General features: G+C 40.7%; 1 protein-coding gene across 2 annotated transcripts in view; it reads left to right on the forward strand.

Moving 5' to 3' along the window:
- The window catches only part of psd2 (pleckstrin and Sec7 domain containing 2), a 43,850-nt gene that overhangs the window by 18,770 nt on the left and 11,723 nt on the right, over positions 1 to 13,357 (forward strand). The window lies entirely within an intron of this gene.

Consider the following 13,357-nt stretch of genomic DNA (forward strand, 5'->3'; position numbering starts at 1 on the left):
GAGCCACCAGGGGCGGGGGTGGCTGTGTGGGGCAGGGAGGGAGGCCGTAACCAGAACCATATGGGGAAAACCTTGCTGCTTCACTGCAACTTAAGGCCGTAGGTCTTCCTGGCTGGCATTTCCACCGCCTCTGAAGTCTGTTTTCCTGCACTGCACGGCTCCTGCAGCTCCAAACGGACCACAACGCCAAACAGTCCCTCCGACATGATCTGCTCAACAAACCGTGGGGATTCGCCCGGCGGCTCTGGCCGACTCCAGGCCTCTAGACGGCGGCTCTTCTCTGCTCCTGGGCTCTCGTCTCCTTGTCGATCCAGTCTGCAGACGTTGTTCTTCAAGGACGGCCTGGCTTCCTGACCACCAGCCTCAGCCTCAATGAGCTATTGTTTGTTTCATGACATCATCGTCTTCAGCCTCCCCTCTGCCTGGCGGGGTCTCGGAGCGAATGTGAGCGATTATTGCTCTGTGCGTTGGCCATGCTTTGCCAGATTTTGTGCACTTAAATGTGGAGTGGATACATCTGTTTGGCAGTGTTAAAGGGAGAATATTAAAGACACTCAACAGCATCCTTTTTCACATTGATCCCGGTTCTGCTTTGGTCCTTTTATAGGATTAAATGGGGAGCATTAACAGTTTTTGAGTAAGTCAGGTTTAGTGTTGTTGGTAGTATTTATTAAAAATTTGTCTCTAAGCCTTGCATAGGCCGTTAATCAATTAATTAACAGCAGAATCAATTAAAATGAGCTTGATGGTTTCCATTGTGATGATTAGTATTTTTTGAAGCCTAATGTTTTGTTTACAGAGACTTCGTTATCCATTTTATTCATGGTTTCGATTGCATGTGGTTTTTATTTCCGTTACATTGTCATGTTTTATTTATTTTGGGTTTTATAAAATATCCTCCAGTTCCAGAGTTAAGTGTTCTGTAGAAAAGTTTATTGGCCTTTGAGAAGAAAAACTTGCATTATTACGCCATTATCAATATATTTCTTGAAAATGGTCTCAAAACGCCAATATTATCGTTTATTGCAATAATTACTGGAACAATTTATCATCCAGTAAAATGTATTATCATGACAGCACTTTGTGTCTCGTTAATGGAGATCTGCACTGCACTGACCTCGTTATGAACTCCAAAATAAGGGTGGAAATCTGTTACGATCTCACGATTGGATTCCCATTTTTAGGACCACGATTCGATTCAATTCTTTCATAAATGCTTGTTTATTGTCATAAAATATAGCCTATGTTCTCCATCCACATAGTTTTTTGTATTTAAAAGGATATTCTTTAGTTGGACTTTCTTGTAAATGGGCATTATAAGACGTCAGTGATGTTTATTTTAAACGTATGACTTGCACTGTTACAACATTTTGAGCTTCCTTTTCTGTCACCCTGCTGTTGCTGACAGTCTCACCTTCCATTCATTTCTCCTTTTGAGATAAAATGGCGTGACAAGGCTCATCTAAAATCACCTACACTCCCCCCCCTCGGCCACAAACACACCATCCTCCACTGTTTATTGCATCCCACTGTTTTCCATTTCCCCTCTCAGTGTTTTTCTTCTGCTCCTTCTGATCCTTCTTTCCTCTCCTCCGTTCTTTCCAGTGGCTAGCCATTGGTTGCACATCTCGGCTCCCAGAGCGTCACGGGCAGCTCGTCTTTTTCACCGCAGGACAGAGCGGCTGTGCAGCAATAGATACAGTGTTTTTCAAAGATATGTGTAGCCTTGAGCTTTTTCACATTTTATCATGTTGAGCCGCAAACATCAACGTGTTGTGTTGGGATTTTATGCGATAGATCAGCAAACGGTAGTGAGTAGTTGTAAAGTGGAAAAGGGTGAAAGTGGTGATAAGTTTGCATTTTATCTGTTATCGACCTGCGCAAACCTCTAGCAGGTTTTCTTCCTGGACTGTCCTGTGTATTGCTTCCCATCACCCACAGGATGATGCTCCCACCGCCATGCGCCACAGTGGGAATGTGACAGCATCAATAGTTTTTCACCACAAAAAGCTCTTTGTGTGTAAAGTCTCGCCTGATCAGGACACCTTCATATCCTGTGAGCCCACATAATTTGAGGTAAACTCCAAATATGACTTTTCAGGAGCTACTTCTCAGGTAAACGGTGGTAAAACTTTTCTTAAAGGGTTAATAGAGGAGTCATGTTGTGATGACTTCCTGAAGGCGGAGTTTCAGAAGCAGGAGCTTCTTAAAGAGACAGAGACCCAATTTCATGTTGTTAAATTATAAAGGGAGATTTATTTTAAGTCATATTTGATTTAAACAGTATTTTTTATAACAACTGAAGTTAGCATAATTATGTGATTGTGCTACAAAATGGCACTATGTGCCTGGACAATACATAATACTGCATTTTCAATGTCTATGTGACATTAATTACTTTTACTAGGATTGATTTAATAATTTTGCTTTCTCCTAAATAGTGTCGATTAATATGACGGTATATATGACCATGCTAAGAAATTTTTTAAAAATTCAGTTACAGGAATAAAGTAATAAAATTACATAATATTAGGAGAATACAAGAATGAAGTTAAAATAATCCAAGAATAAAGTCATAATATTACAACTTGATTCTCATAATAGTTTTACTTTGCAGTCTTAATGTTATGACCATTCTCATAATTGTATTTTTTTATTTTTTGTTTTGTCTCAGTATGGTCCTAACACTCCTCCATAGATTAATAAATGGTGTAGAGTTTTTTGTGGGTTTTTTTAATCCCTAGAGAAAGGAAAACAGCCTGTAAAACTAACAGATCTGAAAGGCTGTCCTCGTCAGCCGCTGTGACAAACAAACACCAGCCATTGTTCTGGCCGGTGGCCACATACAGAAACACAAAAACACGGGTCGTGAATGAATTTGCCATTTCCTTGAGGAGACACGCAGCTCTGGATGTGGATATTTGACATTTGGTAGAACGTGCGATGACGCCGACTGAATATCAATCACACAACAGCTGAAGTGTGTGTTTGCAAGAAATCATTAGCATGCAGTGTGAAGCAGTTGGAACAGCATATGTGACTGACGAAGCTGCAGAAACTGTTAGGGAAGGATGATACTTTAGTTTTAGTTTTTTTTTATAAATGCGCCTCCACTGAATGCCTTCAGGATTCTAACCTGGTTGCAGTTTGGCTTCTTATTTGTACCAATTATATGGAACTTTGCTGCTGACATTAGTCACAGCAATTTACACTCCGAGATGAACTACGGCTCACACGATCACATTAAAACACTAAACTTTTCAGGTGTTACTATTAGCACACACACAGACAGATGCGTCTCCCCACGTTTCTCGGGTTTGTTCCCGGTCGGTTATTTGCGTGCATGCGTTGCGTTGCTGCATGCGTTCCTCCCCGCTGCCTTCCGAGGCCCTGCAGATCAGAGCGCCAGGCAAAGCAGATGAAAGCCAGGCGCAGTTGTTTCCATATCAGAGGAGGAGCTCTGGCGTGTGGACTAATCTCTTTCATGTACGTGGAGTGAGAAACGCACATCGGCATAGAAGACTCACGGGCCGGCAGCAGCGCTTACGTAAACAAGGGCTGCGCTTAATTCGCTCACATCCCGAAGCTTCCTCAACGGCACACATAGGAAGTGTCTCTCTCCCTCTTTCTCTCTCTTTCATGGCATTACTTAGGAAATAAAAACCTCAGCATGGTTCTATAGCTGAGCTGAAACATCCTGCAGATGATCTTTTCCTGGCTCTCACACAGGCAGCTATATAGACACACACACACACACACATGCAAAGACACAAAAGGATGACTACACACTTTCTTTTTTTTGTTCCAAAAACATGCAGCAGCACAAAATTTCCTTCCAGCCACTTTCCGCAACGCACACAGTAAGGGACTCATTTCAACGCTGGCAGATTTAGCCGTCTCTATTTATAGCTCGACTCCGTGTTTAATGACACATCCCACATTCTTACTGTAGCAACGACTGGTTTGGCTGGCTGAGGTTCTTCCCACCGCAGCCTGGGACGCTGTTCACTGTAAAAGCGTGGCTGTTTTTTTTTTTGTTGTTGTTTGTTTGTTTTCTTTTCCCAGAGGTTAATCTCTGCGAGTCAGACGAGGCTGCTGTTCAGCGTTTCACCCAACCCAATCCCACACCTGAGCATAATTGGTCTCACTCAGCCAAAAGAGGTCACCATTGTTCATTGTTTGCAGCTAAGTGGTGATGTTGTGTTGCTGTGTCTGTAAAGGGAGACTGACAGAGCGAGACGGAAAATAGATCAACACTATGGTGAAAAACCAGGTTTGCAGGTAAATGGTAGAGCTTTCTTTCATTGTGAAAGTGAAACGTTTTTGTTGTTTTGAGTTTCATGGCAGATACCAGAAAAAGCTCAACACTTGGCACTGAGGATTCTTATTATTGTCTGTGATGCAGAATTGATGTTAAAATCCTCCAATTAACAACTTCTGTTCTTAGATAAATGTTCTTTTCTTTAATTAGGGATTCACTGATCCACTTTTTCACTTCTGATACTGATATCTAAAGTTTAGTATGGCCCTATACCGATCCAATACAGGACAACAGAGCTGAACTGACTTTAAATGTTTCTTTTTTTTAAAAAAACAGGGACATAGATGAACTGAATTACAAATGTATTTGCTAACTCTGTCCCAGTAGAGCACACTTAAACACATCAATAGTTTTACAAGCTTGATCAAACATGTAAAAATAACAAAACTTTCATTCTTCTGTCAGTGCAATCAGGAATTCTAATGTAAAGCAAAATAAGTAACAAAGCATAGAATTAGACTGGATAGAACCGCCCTCATTGTATGATGCTCAATCTACAATTTTTTTCAACATCGGGCCCAATTCAGATATTAATATCAAATTGGTTTGTCTCTTATTTTTTTAAAAATTGAACAAGAGTGCTTAAACTTTGATTCAGTTCATTTCTGTATTCCTCTAATTCAAGTGTAAGTGTGTAAAAGCGAAGCTACAACAATTTCTGTTAATTATGAGAACAAAGTTATAATATTAACGGAAGAAAGACACAATGTCACCAGAAAGCTTGGATAATTGTTTTTCTCTATTTTTTGTGTTGGAGTTCTCATAAAATTGCTTCTTCATTCTCCTAATATTGTGGCTGTACTCTTGCAACATTGTGACTCTTTCCTCATAATTTAAGAAAGACTCTTTATAATTCTTCGTAGAGTTACAGCTTTTGGTAATTTTGTCCAAATAAACAAAAGCTGTAAAACACGCTTGTCAAACAAGATGCCAGCCCCGCGTGCATTGACGCCAGTCTGAGCTACGGAAACCCGAAGAGACCAAAAATCCTGATATGTTCTTTTTTTTCTCCTTCCGAAATTAAATCCTCAAAAACCAAAAATTTGATTTATCACCCAAGCCTAATTCCTGCCCTCCATACTTTGACACACACCACCTATTTGAGGGTTGTTATAGAAATAAAGTTTACTTACTTACTTGCTTGTTGCAGACCACATACCTCGTGAGCATCTCTTTTCTTCCTCTTACTTGATTTTAATCAGTTAGCGGTCATGGTTGCTGTGATCATGGATATATTTGCTCTTACATAAAGAAAAATGCATCACATTGTAATTTTAGTAACGAATATCAACCCCTTTTTCACTCCCTGTAAATGACTGGTGTCAGTGTACATTTTAGAAAAAAGTCTTAACCCTCTATGGCATGGCGTTGCCCTCAGGCAACAAACCACATAGCTGTACCTCACATTGCTCCTTTATTTTATTTTTTGGGGGGCATGATTTTTGACATATTTTTGTCCAAAAAAAAGTTTTTTTATGAATATAGTTTTTGTTTGATTTGTATTTCATTTCTCATAATCAGTGTAGACAATCTTGGTGTTCTAGACCAATGTTACCCTGAGGCAACAAACCCAAATCTGGTTCCAGGAGGTGTCAGAGTCCGATTTTATGATTGACATGTAATTAGGGACCACCAAGCTCCCAAAGAATGCAGGAAAATAATTCTTCCCCACAAAAATAAAAAGTCATGCCATAGAGGGTTAATCACAATAAATAGACCAAAAGAAAAAAAAAAAAAACTACATCCAAAAACAAAATTATCAGCACCAATTTAATCCCATATATGTCTGTGTTCACTGAAAACACAGGCAGGTGTCAGAGTCTATATTGGATATAATACAGATGGAGCCAAAAGCCCAAAAACGCTCAGATTGCTTTCGAATAAAGCTTTACGTCATGGCGATGTTGTCTGGCCATTTAAAGCAAAAACATGGTGTGAGGACGACTTTATTAGGCTGCATATGATTTCCGTAACTTCTTCCAGTGAAACAGGAGACTTTTCCTATCTGACGTCTGCTGTGAAAATAAGCTGTCGTCGGGCAGGTCTATAAATTCTGCCGTCTGGTCTATTGTCAGTGAGTGACAAAGAGCCGGTGAGTCACGGCAGACTGACTTGTGACCAGAGCTCAGCAGCAAAAACCTCCACATGCCTCCTTATAGGTAGCAGACGGATGATTTGAGACGGACAGAAATCTTATTTTCACAAGCTTTACTGCTTCATTTAAATTTGCATTCAGTGTGTTTTCAGTGAAAAGTGCTCTGATGAAATGAAATGACTCGCAACTGCTTCTAGTCAGTAAAGATAATGGAAATGAACTCGATGAGGAAAAACTGGATTTGTACTTGCGATGCCATAAATTGATGCGCTGGCATCAATTCAAGCTGGGAAGTGTCTTCAAGTGGACAGGGCCGCTGATTTCACTTTGTCATTCTGACTGAACTAGAAACGCAGAATGATTTATTCCAAAACAAATCATTCTTCTGCAAGGAAACACTTGCACACTGCAAAAACACAAAAAATTACCAAGTATATTTGGTCTAGTTTCTAGTACAAATATCGTAGTATACTTGAAATAAGACAAAGCTAACTTATGAGAAAGTTTTCAGCAAGATATAAGAGATTAAGTCAATAATTCCTTAATATTCATAAAAAAGCTCTAGTTCCACTTGCAGATTATTTCACTAATAACAAGAGGAAACTGGCTTGTTATAAGTACATTTATCCGCTAATGGAGCTAGTACCTGTGCATCAGTATTAATGAATTATTTTCTTAAATAAGCTCATATCTTGCTGAAAAGTTACTTATGATTTAGTTTAATCTTATTTCAAGTGTGATAAGATATTTGCACTAGAACCTAAAAATACTTGGTAAGATTTTGTGTTTTTGCGGTGTTCACATTAGTCATCGTGTCTTGTCTCATAGGGTAGAGTCACACAAAGCTTTGCCTAACATTATTGACATAAATAATGGGATCAAAGCATTCTCGAAGAGCAACTGTCCCCAGTGATCCAGCAGCAACTCAATAGTCCATGGGGGTTTTTTTGGTTTTGGTTTTTTGTTCAGCATGATGGAGCACTCTGTCATGAGGCAAAGTGATAGCTAAATGTCTTTGAATGTCGGGTCAGTGGCCGAGAAAGTCCCTTCAAGAACCTGATCAATATTCAAACAGCCAGTCGTTGAAAAAATAATAATAAAATAAACTGAAATTGTTGCTTCCTCCAAGCACTGATAAAGTAAGACAAGTCACCATCAGTCAGTATTTGTGCCAGTTGCTAGTATCCAGGTCCAAAAACTGACACTTACAGTCCCTGTTTGTTGCTCCCTGTCACCGCCTTGGTTTTGTTAGTTCATGTTTATCATTTTGTCACTAAATAGTTCACAGCCACTCGTTGCCTCTGCCTGCTCTGAATTTGGGTCCATCGTCACCACTTCACACCAAGACTGTTTTATTTTGTTGAAATGAAGACAAAAATGGCTCCTTGGACTGAAAAGGTTGTAGACTTCAGAACTAGACCCTTTGGCTGTTACTCTGGCTGTATTTCTGGTCATCCCGATGGAACGTGAAGGTCTTTTTTTTGTGCTTTGCTTTTCGTAAAGGTCTAGTTGATTGTCTGAGCTGTGAAGAGAGACTGGAATCGAGTGGAGTAGTGAAGGAAGGCAGGGCTTACTGGGGCAACAGCCCAGGGCAGAGAGTTTTGGGGGGTGGCTAAAAAAATGTCTTTGTTGTTGTATACTGTGCATGTTTTACATTGTACCTCATATTGATGTCAAGGGATTATTTTGCATGTGGCATTTTATTAAAAATATTGCTGGATTTAAAAAAAAAACATTTAAATACTCTCATATTTAAAAAATCTATTTTTGGGGGGTTGCCAACATGGAGCCATCTGCTAGATGTTTGAAATGTTTTTTTTGTTTTGTAATTTTTTCGTGATGGGGTACCAAAACTGGCTCCAGCTCAAGGGCTAATTTAAATTAATTTAAATCCAGCCCTGTAGGAAGGCAATCAAATACTCAGCAATAGTAGCACGATTGGACGTTTTCCTGATATTGTTCGTCCTCATTACTTATTAGGTTGGTGATTTTTAATACAAATACCGGCCAGTATTTATTTTTTTAATTTTGATTGCGCCTCCAAACATGCAGAAAAAGCAACGTGGTATCCAGAAGTCGGGACACCCCGCGCACACAGACCCGACCTGTTGGCCTCTAGTCTCCACATTTTAGCGCAGAGGAAGTTGTGCTGGCCCGGACACACAGGGCCATTGTAAAGCCACAACTAGGAACAGCGCAATCCCGTCCAGCCGGTCGCTCCGCCTCCAACATCCTCTCCTTTGTGAAGAGTCCACACCGACCAAGAAACTTCAAGGAAAACCTCTACAGTACGACCTCACCTCCTGCCGCAGCGCTAACCCTTCAGGTTGATCGGGAACCGTCAGCGCTTTTATCCTGGGATCCGGTCGGTCGGTCGCTCAGCAGATCGCTTGCAGCTTGACGTCAAAACCCGCAAACCGGGACGATGCCCGTTTTCCCGGCCGCTGGAGGATGAGGGGGTCGGTCCGCAGCGCGCCTTCCCCCGCTCACTTCCAGGATCCGAGATGTGGAAGGAGGAATATGATGTTCACTTCGACTTCCTGCTGCAGCTCCTGTGAGTTTCGCGTTAAGATCCGTTTGATGGGTTTATAGTTGAGGGGAGGCGACGTTAAAAAAAATAGGATGCCCCCCAAAAAAAGCAAAAAAAAAAAATTGGGAATGAGTCAGTAGTTCTGCTAATATTTTACTGGGATCACAGAGTAACCTCTGAATAAACATTGTTGACCCTAACACAATGAAAAAGCAATGATCCTGGTGTATAACTAAGCTGATATTTATTTTTTATATAGAGCTATTTATCCAGATTTATGACGCTGTAAGACAAGAAAGTGTTTATCTCTATTAAATCACTCAAGATGAGAGCTGCAGGCTCTGGCTGCAGCTCTCATCAAAACAGAAATCTCTGTATTTGTCAGGTCATTACTTGATTATTCAGATAAAAATTATTGCTTACCACATGTTTTCAGAGCCTCGGGTCCAAGATGTATAACTAATTTAAGAACTAGCAAGAATGGTACTAAAGCTTTCCATAAAATGATCAAATATTCTGTAATTTGTATTTAAACTTTAAATATTCTTAGGAATTCACCACATTTAATGCTACACCATCAGATTTGATTAGAAATCAGTTAAAAAAGAACAAAGAACGGTTTATGTGAACAGTGGTAGACGTTGCCATTAGCAACTCTCTGTAAATCAGTCTGGAGGTGTTGCTTGTTTTGAATGTTGAGGTCCGGTATTGCAGCAGCGTTTCCACATAATTACATCTACAAGCTGCAACATATCACATGCAACAACAAATGCACGCTGTTTTTTCCCACAATGCTTCTGGTTTCCCTATCAATCATTGTTCATGGGGGAAAAAAGAAACCATGTGAATTGCAAAACTTGGCCAATTCCCTATTATTCAGGATTATTTCTCCACACACACACACACACACACACACCACCTTTTAAAATGCCACGGCGACCACCATCCACCTCCCTCCCAGTCACGCCCACTCACACCTTGCATGGCTTTTCTAGGTGTGGGTACCGGCGGTACTCTGCAAAGGATTAGCATGTGAGTCACAGGCGTGCCTCTTCATGCGCTCTGACTCTGACACAGTCACACACACACACGTGCAGACTGAGCGGCGGCCATGGTAGCCGAGTACGCTTGGCCTCGGGGTACAGAATTGTGCTTTTAGATATACTAATAGCGTCGCTGTGTGCCACTTGGCCTTTGGCAACTCCAAGTGTCTGGTCTCGAAATCTGAGTCTAATTCTTTAATATTGTGTCCAATCTCCATCGTTGTGTGTGTGCGCATCATGTTCGCCCCATGACTGATATCAGTTTTGAGTGATTTATGAGGTCTCTCTGAAGCTTGGGAATTAATATGGTCAGACAAGCGAGAGCAATTTCTACTGCAGGGACGGCTTAGCAGTGACCTCTTTTTATTACGTTTGTGGTTACTGCAGTGATCGGAGTCTGTATCTGAGGCCCAATGAGTTCAAGGTGTTTCTGTATCTCTATATGGAGTTTATATGAATTTAAAGACTAAATAAGCAGTAATCCGTACAGGTTTTATGCTGCATAAAGCGACTCGCTCTGTCGGCCTCCGCCCTGTTTCACGTGTCTAGAGCCTCTCCGCTGGGAGCATCACAGGAAGCGTTTAAGTCCCATCTCGAAAGAAAATCAGATGACTTCTCCTCCACTCCAAAGACCAGTGGGTTTTCTTTTTATTTTTATTCAAGCCTCTTGGAAATTCCCCACCCCGTCCCCAAGGCTGAGCTCACGCTCTGTTTCTACCGCCTCTATCCACCATCTCGACACGGTTCGTGCGACTGATGCTTCGCCACGATAAGGTGGAGGAGTTTACAAGAGGCAGCTCATCGCTATGCAGCCGTTTATGTTCCCTGGGGCTGTGCTGATACGATAAATAACTTTTTTCTAAGTCCGAAGAAGTAGATGAAGAGCGACACTCGAGTGAAATCTTGCAAAGAGCATCAACATCCAGGCCCTTCACGAAGGTTGTAGGTCAAGTGTCTTAACATGTCATTAAACTTTCTATCCTGTTACAACAGGATAGATTGGCTTGTGTATGACGTCAGGATTTTATCTGAGATCCACGTTTGCACGGAGACGTTCCCCAGTTGAACCGTGACATTTTTGTTGCGATCCAAATGCAAAAATGCTACAGCTGTGACCGGCGTCTCTCACACTGGCACTTTCTGAAGCCAAGAGTGTAGCACCGTTTCTGTAGCACCCCGTGCCGAGGCGTGAAGGCGCAGAACGCACGGCTGTGGCACTCATTCTACATGTGGATGGGCGGATGACAACAAAAACAATGGCGGCTAGCGTTGTGCTGCTGAACCTGTTCGGCTTCACACGATTTCTGATGAGGAATGAATGCGAGACATGAGCATCTGTACAATGAAGTGGAAGGTAGAGGTGGAAGGCACTGATCAGTGCACAGTATCAATACTCTCATTATTTTAGATTACTCTCTAGCTTATATTTTGAAACTTTGGAGTGCTCACTATTTAAACCAACATACTTTCTATATTACTTTTTAGATGATTATACAGAGAGACTCCTATTCTTCTAACCCATAAAAGGAATTAGACCAGAGGATATTTATCTAGCAACACTGAACATCAGTATCTGGCTTATATACCTTGGATCAACATTATTAGATTATTTTTCTTCTTTTGCACTTTCCTTTGGCTTGTTTTATTTTATTATTATTTCCTTTTAATTCATGTAAAGCACTTTCAATTGTCTTGCTGCTGAAAATGTGCTATATAAATAAAATTACCTTATCAAACCAGTATGAGTATGGGACCAATACTGATTACTGGATGCGGTAGTTTAATTTCAGATAAAAAAATTTTCCAACTCTATCTCAAAAAAGATTAGCCTTTTTTTTTTTTTTGTTAAAGTATTTGGTTCTGCAAAGTAGTGATTTGGAGGAATACACGTTTATTTTTATTTGTAGAACATTTTGAAAACAATGCATTGTTTTCCTTTTTACTCCATAAGTATGCAGTTGCTTTGTCACTTGATAGTCGCAGTAACATAATATAGACGTTTGGGGTTTTAACATATGAAGAAGTTCAACGTTTGCATTAACACACAAACAGAAGAAACATTCTCTGCCATCTTTATGTTTCTGTGTTACGCTTCAGCCATTGTTCTGCTTGGACAGGCTACTTAGCGTCAGCTGCTTCCGTGGTAGCCATCTAATCAGCTGGTCTGTCATGTATTGAATTTGTCACGGTAATGAAATTTGGCTGATCAGATTAAGCAAGAAAAAAACCCCCACAAAAAAACATCTGAATCATCTGGTGAGAATGCCGGTAGGCATGCTCCAACAGGAAATGAGGAAACGCCAGTCAGATTAGTGGAGGTGAATAAATCTGTGCCATTTGTCATAAATTGGTAAGCAAATGCCAAAACAATGCCCTGCTTACGCTCACTCTGTGTGGCGTTGACGTTGAAATAAAGCGCTGTTAACGCACAAGTGTGTAATCCAGAAGAAAGCTCTTGGGACACAAATCAAGTTGCTTGGTGCAGAAGTAATTAAAATAAGAGCATTTTTCAAACTCGCAATCAAACACAAACACGGCTTATTAAAATGACCCTGAAAAGGCTCATTCACTTCCTGGTTGACTCAGCAGAGAAGCACGTTGCAGAGTGAAGTGTGTAATGCGCTCTGACTGCAATTCAAGATTATTTAGGTAGGTCATAAATAAACAAGCAGGGCACTAATTAATACTTGCACATTGATTGTCTGTTTACTTGACAACAGCGTAACAACTGTGTACAGTATGAGGCCGACCCATAAACAGTTATTAGAACTGAGCTGCTTAGCCTCTCTGTGTTTTAGTTTACAACAGTGCATGGTTATTGTAACGCGGGACAGGACGTCTGAAACAGTGTCGGTTGCTTTTCTTTCTTTTTTTCCCCCCCCATGTTTTATTTTTCAGGAGCTTTCTAATGTGTTTGTCGTGTTTAAAACGAGCTTTAACAATTAATAGGTGTCATTAAAATCCAGCGGAGCAGAAAATAACTGACAATGGAGATGTTTTTATGATTCATCCTTATCCAGCCATTCGCTGGAACGATTATATTGTCTAAATTATGATGTATTACTTAAAAAAATCATTTTCATCATCTTGTGGAGCTGTCATGTTGTTGCAAGCAAATGTGTTTATTTACAGTTTTCCTGCTCGTTTGTCTTTGTTTTCCCTTCTTCAGTGCTTTTACGGGATCGGACGTTTTGTTTTTCACTTCGCCAGACAGTCGGGGAAAATCACAAATTGAACGGCTGAATAGTTCATTTTGACTTTGAGTGTTACCCTTAAGGACAGTTTCATGGGAGCTGCTGAAGTCAGCATGCGCGTACGTCTTGTTGCCACCTACTACCACGAAGCTGCTGCTGCTGCTGTTTTCACCT

Source organism: Xiphophorus maculatus, chromosome 23 (genome assembly GCF_002775205.1).
Source record: "Xiphophorus maculatus strain JP 163 A chromosome 23, X_maculatus-5.0-male, whole genome shotgun sequence".
Taxonomy (NCBI): domain Eukaryota; kingdom Metazoa; phylum Chordata; class Actinopteri; order Cyprinodontiformes; family Poeciliidae; genus Xiphophorus; species Xiphophorus maculatus.